Here is an 8,756-nt window from a genome sequence, read left to right on the forward strand (position 1 = left end):
CTAGTATTTAGAGATGTGACTGACTTCTCAATGATGATTTCTAGCTGCCAGTCTTGTTAATACTAATAATTTGTCTATAGATTATTTTATGTTCTCAATATTGATAGTCAGCTACAAATAATGACAGTTTTATTTCTTTCTTGCCAACCTTGATATATTTTATTTCTTTTTGTGGCCAAATTGCAGCTGCTAAGATCTTCAGGACAGTGTTGAAAAGAAGAGCCATTAGGGGGAGTGGCCAAGATGGTGGAGAGTGAAGACCCCTCCCATGGGCACACTAAAATTTCAACTACTTATAGAGCAACTACTGATGAGAAAAACTGGAACACCAGCAGAAAAGACCTTCTACAACTAAAGATATATAAAAGGAACCACAACGAGATGGGTAGGAGGTATGGAGATATGGTGTAGTCAAGAACAATACACCCAAGTGGGCAACTCACAAACAGTAGGATAATTATAATTGCAGATGTTGTTCCCAAAGAGCAAGGAGTCCAAGCCCCAAAGTGGGCTCCCCAGCCCTGGAGTCCTGCACCGGGAAGATGAATACCCAGAACATTTTGCTTTGAAGGTCAGTGGGGCTTATTTTCAGGAGAGCCAGAGGGCGGTGGGAAATAAGAGGCTTGACTCTTAAAGGACACACATAAAATCTCACACACTCCAGGACCCAGGGCAGAAGCAGTAATTTGAAAGGAGTCTGGGTCAGATCCACCTGTTGATCTTGGAAAGCCTCCTGGAGAAGCAGGAGGCAAAAATGATACAGGCAGCAGCTATTTTGGGAAGCTTGTTCTATCATGTGGACACTGGTGCTGGCAAGTGCCATTGTGGAATCATCCCTCCAGTTTATTAGTGACAGCCTCTTTCACTAGCCTGTGGGCACGAGTGCTGGGACACCTCAGCCCCACCCACCAGACCTGGTGCTTTAAGAAACCCTGAGCCCAGAGCTCCTGAGACCCAGCCCTGCACACCAGTGGCCTGGCACTAGCTCCAAGACAATACTCATCCACCAGTGACCTGGCACTAGCCCTCAGAACCCCTGGGCCTCAGCCCTGCCTACCAGTGGGCTGACACCAGCTCCAGGACCCACCAGCTCTGGGACACCTTGGGACCCTCAGTCAGCCATGGAAGAATCCAGCCTCATCCACCTGCTGACTGACACCAGCTCCAGAACCCCTAGAGCCCTGCAGCAAGAGACCTTGGAACAGGGTTCCAACCACCAATGAGCCTACTCTAGCTATGGGACCTGCCAGGATTCAGCTTCACCAAGAGGAGGCCAACACAAGGCTCATGACCCTCTGGAGCCCCAGGCCAACCCACCATCAGTCCAATCCCAGCTCTGAGACACTCTGGCTTCTCAGCCAGCCATTCCAGTATTCAGCCCCACTCACCAGCTGGCCAACACCAGCTTTGGAACACAACGGACACCATAGTCATTGGGCTCAGGAACCAGCCCTATGCACCAGCAGGAAAACAATATATCTGGGACCCCCAGCAATGCAATCACCCACACCAGATTCTGGGTCTGCCCACCAGTGGGCCAGCAATAACCCTGGGACCCCTGAAACTTCTCAGCCAGCAGTCTTGTGGCCCAGCCCAGCCCATAAGCATATATGCCGATTAAGTGGACAATCTAAAATGGACAAATTCCTGGAAATATACAGTGTTCCAAGACTGAACCAGGAAGAAATAGAAAATATGAACAGACAAATTACCATTAATGAAATTAAATTAGTAATAAAACAAATCCTCCAAAAGTCCAAGAAGAAACAGCTTCATAGGTGAATTTTAGCAAATTAAATAAAAAATAGACACCTATTCCTCTCAAACTATTCAAAAAAATTGCAGAGCAGGGAATGCTTTCAAACTCATTCTATAAGGCCAGCATCACCTTGATGCCAAAACCAGAGAAAGATATCACAAAAAAAGAAAATTACAGGCCAGTATCACTGAAGAATATAGATGCAAAAGTCTTCAACAAAATATTAGCAAACCAAATTCAACAATACTTAAAAGGATCATACACCATGATCAAGTGGGGTTTATCTCAGGGTTGCAAATATGGTTCAATATCCACAAATCAATCAATGTAATACACTACATTAACAAATTGAAATATAAAAAACATATGATCATCTCAATAGATGTGGAAAAGCCTTTAACAAAATTCAACATCTATTTGTTAAAAATACTCAACAAATTGGGTATAGATGGAACACACCTTAACATTATAAAGGCCATACATTCTAAAGGCCATACATGATAAGTCCACAACTGACATTATGTTAAATGAATGAATTTCCCCTCAGATCAGGAAAAAGACAAGGATGCCCACCCTTGCCACTTTTACTCAGCATAGTATTGGAAGTCCTAGCCACAGCAATCAGACAAGAAAAAGAAATAAAAGGAATCCAATTGGAAAGGAAGAAGTAATACTGTCACTGTTTGCAGATGACATGATATTATACATAGAAAATCCTCAAGATGCCACCAAAAAAAAAAAAAACTAGAGCTGATCAATGAATTCAGTAAACTTGCAGGATCTAAAATTAATATACAGAAATCTGTTGCATTTTGATACACTAAGAACGAACTATCAGAATGATAAATTAAGAAAACAAGCCCATTTATAATTTTTTAAAAAATAATAAAATACCTCAGAATAAATCTAACTAAGGAAGTAAAAGACCTATACTCAGAAAACTATGAGATGTTGTTGAAAGAAATTGAAGAGGACACAAACAGATGGAAAGATATACTTTGTTCATGGGTTGGAAGAATTAATATTGTTAAAATGACCACACTACTCAAGGCAATCTACAGAGTCAGTGCAATCCCTATCAAAATACTAATGGTATTTTTCACAGAACTAGAACAAGTAATTCTAAAATTTGTATGGAAACACAAAAAACCCCAAATAGCCAAAACAATCTTGAGAAAGCAGAACAAAGGTGGAGGTGCCATGCTCACTGATTTTAAACTATACTACACAACTACAATAATCAAAACAGTATATTACTTGCACAAACACAAGACACATAGATCAATGGAACAAAATAGAGATCCCAGAAATGAACCCACATTTATATACAAAGGAGGCAAGAATATACAATGGGATAAAGACAGCCTCTTCAATAAACAGAGTTGGGACAATTGGAGAGCTACATCCAAAATAATCAAATGGGACTACTCTCTCACACCATGCACAAAAACAAATTCAAAATGGATTAAAGACTTAAATGGAAGATCTGAAACTGTAAAACTCCTAGAAGAAAACATAGGCAGTATTCTCTTTGACATCAGTCTTAGTAATATATTTTTGGATATGTCTCTTCAGGCAAGGAAATCAAAAGCAAAAAAACAAAAACAAACAAACAAAAAAATGGAACTACAACAAACTAAAAAGCTTTTGCACAGCAAAGGAAATCACCAACAAAATGAAAAGGTTGCCTACAGAATGGGAGGAGATATTTGCAAATGACATATCTGATAAGGGGTTAATACCCTAAATATACAAAGAACTCATACAACTAAACATAAAAAAAAAAAAAACCTCATTAGAAAATGGACAGAGGATCTGAGCAGAAATTTTCCTAAAGAAGACATACAGATGGGGACTTCCCTGGTGGTCCAGCAGTTAAGATTCCTTGCTCCCAATGCAGGGGGCCCGGGTTCAATCCCTGGTCTGGGAACTATATTCCGCATGCTGCAACGAAGATCCCACATGCCACAATGAAGACCCCAAGTGATGGGCTTCCCTGGTGGCGCAGTGGTTGAGAGTCCGCCTGCCGATGCAGGGGACACGGGTTCATGCCCCTATCCCGGAAGATCCCACATGCCGCAGAGCGGCTGGGCCCGCAAGCCATGGCCGCGGAGCCTGTGTGTCCGGAGCCTGTGCTCCGCAACGGGAGAGGCCACAGCAGTGAGAGGCCCGCGTACAGCAAAAAAAAAAAAAAAAAAAAAAAGACTCCAAGTGTTGCAACTAAGACCAGCACAGCCAAATATATAAAAAAAAAAATTTTTTTTAAGACACACAGATGGCCAACAGGCACAAAGAAAGATGCTCAACGTCACTAATCATCAGGGAAATGCAAGTCAAAACCATGATGAGATACTACCTCACACCTGTCAGAATAGCTATAATCAAAAAGACACCAAGTAAGAACTGTTGATGAAGATGTAGATAAAAGGGAACACTTCTGCACTGTTGGTTGTAATGTAAATTGGTGCAGCCATTATGGAAAACATTGTGGATATTCCTCAAAAAATTAAGAATAGAACTATCACATGATCCAGCAATTCCATTCCTGCGTATTTGTCCAAAGAAAACAAAAACACTAGTTCTAAAAGATATATGCACCATTGTGTTCATTGCAGCACCATTTAGAATAGCCAATATGAAATCAACCTATGTGTTTACTGATAGATGAATGGACATAGAAGAGGTGATATACATATATACAATGGAATATTACTGAGCCATACAAAGAATGAATTTTTGCCATTTGTGATAACATGAATGAACATAGAGGGCATTACACTAAATGAAATAAATCAGACAGAAAGACAAATTCTGTATGATTGCACTTATATGTGAAATCTAAAAAATAAAACAAATGAACAAACATAACAAAGCAGAAACAGAATTATAGACACAGAGAAAAAAACAGGTGGTTGCCGGAGGAGAGAGGGATGGGGGGAGGAAAGAAATAGGTGAGGGAGATTAAGAGGTACAAACTTCTAGTTGCAAAAGAAATGAGTCACAGCTATGAAATGTATAGTGTGAGGAATATAGTCAATAACTATGTAATGTGTTTGTATGCTGACATATCCTAACTAGACTTATCATGGTGATTATTTTGAAATGTACGGAAGTTCCAAATCACTATGCTGCGTACCAGGAACTAACACAGTGTTGTAGGTCAATTCTACTTCAAAAATAAACAAACAAACAAACTTATGGGAAAAGAGATCAGATTTGTGGTTACCAGTCATGAGAGGTGAGAGGAGGGTGAACTGATTGGATGAAATCAGTAAAAAAGTACAAACTTCCAATTGTGAGATAAATAAGTATTAGGGATGTAATTTACAAAAAGATAAATATAATTAACACTGATATATGTTAGATATGAAAGTTTTTAAGAGAGTAAGTCCTAAGTGTTCTAATCAAAAGAAAACATTTTTTCTTTTTCTTTAATTTTGTATCTATAAGAGATGTTCACTAAACTTATTGAATGTGATAATCATTTTATGGTGTAAGTCAAATCATTATATTTTAAACGTATACAGTACTGTATATCAATTATATCTCAATAAAACTGGAAGAAAAAAAGAACCATTAATGGACACCTTTTCTTGCTTCTGATATTAAGTAGAATACTTGCTATGTTTTGTGTGTTTGTGTGTATGTGTGGATATATCTTTTGTAAAATTAAGAAACTTTCGGGCTTCCCTGGTGGCGCAGTGATTGAGAGTCCGCCTGCCGATGCAGGGGACACGGCTCCGTGCCCCGGTTCGGGAAGATCCTACATGCCGCGGAGCGGCTGGGCCCGTGAGCCATGGCCGCTGAGCCTGCGGGTCCGGAGCCTGTGCTCCACAACGGGAGAGGCCACAACAGTGAGAGGCTCGCGTACCACAAAAAAAGAAAAAAGAAAAAAAAAGTTTCTATTTCTATTTTGCTAAGAGCTTTTATCAAGAATTGTTAAATGTTATACAATTTTTTTCTGCATCTATTGCAATAATAGTAAGTTTTTCTACATTAAAATTTTAATACAGACACTTAAATATTCTACTACTGAACAAACTTTCTATTCCTCTAATTAAACCAAATTTAGGTTCATATATCACCTTAACAGTACGTTTGAGAGCTTAATTCAAGTGCATTTAGAATTGATTCTTTAGTCAGGAGGGAGATTCAGGCTACAATTACCTTGCTTTGTATTCTTGTCTGAATTTGGTATCAAGCTCATACCATTTTTATTAAAGAAGTTGGGGAATGTTCCCCTTTTTATATTTTCTGAAAATACATTAAGGTTAAAATTATGTTTCTTAAATTATTGGTGGGATTCATAAAATCATCTGGACCTAGGGTTTTCTTTATAATACTATTTTTATCTAGTGATTCCATTTCTTTTATTGCTACATGAGCATATAAATGTATTTCTTGCTTTATAACAACACAGATTTCTATTTTAGATTGGTAATTTCTATTTTCTAAAGCATTGTCTATTTTACATATATTTCAAGTTTTTTGCCATAAGGTTTTTAGAATACTTAAAATACCTCCTGTGTTTTTATTTTGTTCATTTATTCATTCCTAATCTTTTTGTTGTGATGTTTAATGTTTTTGATTAGAGTCTGTCAATTACATTAACCATTCCAATTTTTTTGTTTATATTCTCTATCTTCTTTTCTATTTTCATTTGTGTCTGCTCTTTCCTTTATTATATCCTTTCTTTCACTTTGAGTTCATTATGTTGTTCTTTTTCTAATTTGTTAAGAAATGCTTAACAAACTAAAAATTTGTTGAAATGCTTATTGAAATTAGAATGCTTATTGAAATGCTTATTTCATAAATTTTCAACTTTATTTTAATAAGACTTTAAGGCTATAAGTTTACCTTCACAAATTCTGAAGTAATATTTATATATATTTTTGCTTTAATTATAATATTTCTAAATTTCCATCAGAACTGTGTTTTTTAATTTCTAAAAGTTTGGAATTATTTTAATTATATTTATGTTATTATTTTCAACTTAATTACATTGTAAGTAGAGAATGTGGCATAAGAATTTCTCTATCTTGGTTTTTTGAAATGCCAATAATTACACATTTTATTATTTCTTTAGCTTTATGTTTACTTTTTTCTTTGCTCATTATTCCTCTTGCATCTCATACATTTCTGGGATTATTTCCTTCCCTCAAGTTTCTTTACTGAGTTTCTGTAGCACCCCAAACAGATGATATTAAAAGTAGAGGAAAGAGAGATGGGGATGGAGATGCTTCTGGAAGTAACATCACGATAGCAGCCCAAGGAGAACCCCAAGTTCAGTTTAAGCTTGTATTTGTTGGTGATCATGGTACTGGAAAAACTACAGTCCTGAAACGTCATCTGACTGGTCAATTTGTGAAGAAGTACCAACTACCTTGGGTGTTGAGGTCCACCCCTTTGTGTTCCATAACAACAGAGGACCTATTAAGTTCAAAGTATGGGATACAGCTGGTCAGGAGAAATTTGTTGGACTGGGAGATGGCTATTATATCCAAGCTCAGTGTGCCGTTATGAATGTTTGATGTAACATCAAGAGTTACTTACAAGAACGTGCCTAACTGGCACAGAGATTTGGTACTACTATGTGAGAACATCCCCATTGTGTTGTGTAGAAATCAAATGGATATTAAGGACAGAAAAGTTAAGGCAAAGTCAATTGTCTTCCACCGAAAGAATAATCTTCAGTACTATGACATTGCTGCCAAAAGTAGCTACAACTTTGAAAAGCCCTTCCTCTGGCTTGCTAGAAATCTGATCGGAGACCCTAACTTGGAGTTCGTTGCCATGTCCACTCTCACCCCGCCAGAGGCGGTAATGGACCCAGCCTCGGCAGCGCAGTACGAGCATAATCTAGAGGTTGCTCAGACAACTGCTCTCCCGGATGAAGATGATGACTTGTGAGAAAGTGAAGCTGGATCCCAGCGTCAGAAGTCTAGTTTTATAGGGAACTGTCCTGTGATGTCAGTAGTGCAGCATGTTTGCCACTTTGTTACATAGTTAAGCAGAACATGTGTTTAATCTTTGGGATGCTGAAGGAAATGAATGGGCTTCAGAGTGAATGTGGCAGTTAAAAAAATACCTTCATTTTTTGGACCTGCATATTTAGCTGTTTTGGAACACAGTGGTTTCCTCTTTGAATTTCAAGTATAAGACTGCTACAGTCACATCACAATATTCAGTGGTGGAATCTTGTTTGTTACTGTCGTTCCCATTCCTTTTTGTTTAGAATCAGAATAAAGTTGTATTTCAACTATCTTTAAAAAAAAAAAAAAAGTAGAGGAAAGAAAATCCATCAAACCTACAATGGAATACCCATTGACAGCTGCTCCAAGAACAATACTAGGTACCAAAAGATATTGAAATGACATTTTTTAAATGTTGAGAAGAAATAACTAGCAAATTTAAAATTCTGTATCTCAGTGAAATTCTCTTTTAAAAGGAAGGAAAATAAAAATATTTTAAGCAAATAAAACCTGAAAATATTTACTACAAACATAAGCAATATTTTAAAAGATGAAAAACTGATACTTTTCATGAATTATTGAAAGACATACATTTTCAGATTCAGGGAGCCAAAAGATCATAAGCAAGATAAATAAAAGTCAATCCATAACTTTCTCATTCTCTTTAATCATTCTGGGCCCTAGAATGAAGCATATAAAGGGCCTTTTCACTTTATCCTTCATTGCTTTTAAGATCTCTTTAACTTTATTTCATCCTTTGTCTGTGCTATAGTTGTATTCTTTTTTTAGATTTATTTTCAAGGTCCATCCTTCTTTCTTCAGCTAGGTACAATTTACTGATCTATTGAGGTTTTAATTTTAATTATTAATATTCAGATTTCTAGAGCCTCTGTTTGGTTCATTTTCAAATCTGATTAGCCAGTTTCAATAATCTTCTTTTATGTCCTCTTATTTTCATTTCCATTTACTATTTCTTGAAATATATCATAGTTATTGAAGTATAAACATAGTTATTTTGTATTGTT

At 37.1% G+C, this 8,756-nt stretch overlaps 1 pseudogene; it reads left to right on the forward strand.

Annotated features, from left to right (window-relative positions):
* The first annotated feature begins 243 nt into the window (after positions 1-243).
* LOC132499545 (GTP-binding nuclear protein Ran-like) lies at positions 244-7,669 on the forward strand (annotated as a pseudogene).
* Positions 7,670-8,756: the final 1,087 nt, after the last annotated feature.

The sequence above is a fragment of the Mesoplodon densirostris genome, chromosome 11, assembly GCF_025265405.1.
Source record: "Mesoplodon densirostris isolate mMesDen1 chromosome 11, mMesDen1 primary haplotype, whole genome shotgun sequence".
NCBI classification, from domain to species: domain Eukaryota; kingdom Metazoa; phylum Chordata; class Mammalia; order Artiodactyla; family Ziphiidae; genus Mesoplodon; species Mesoplodon densirostris.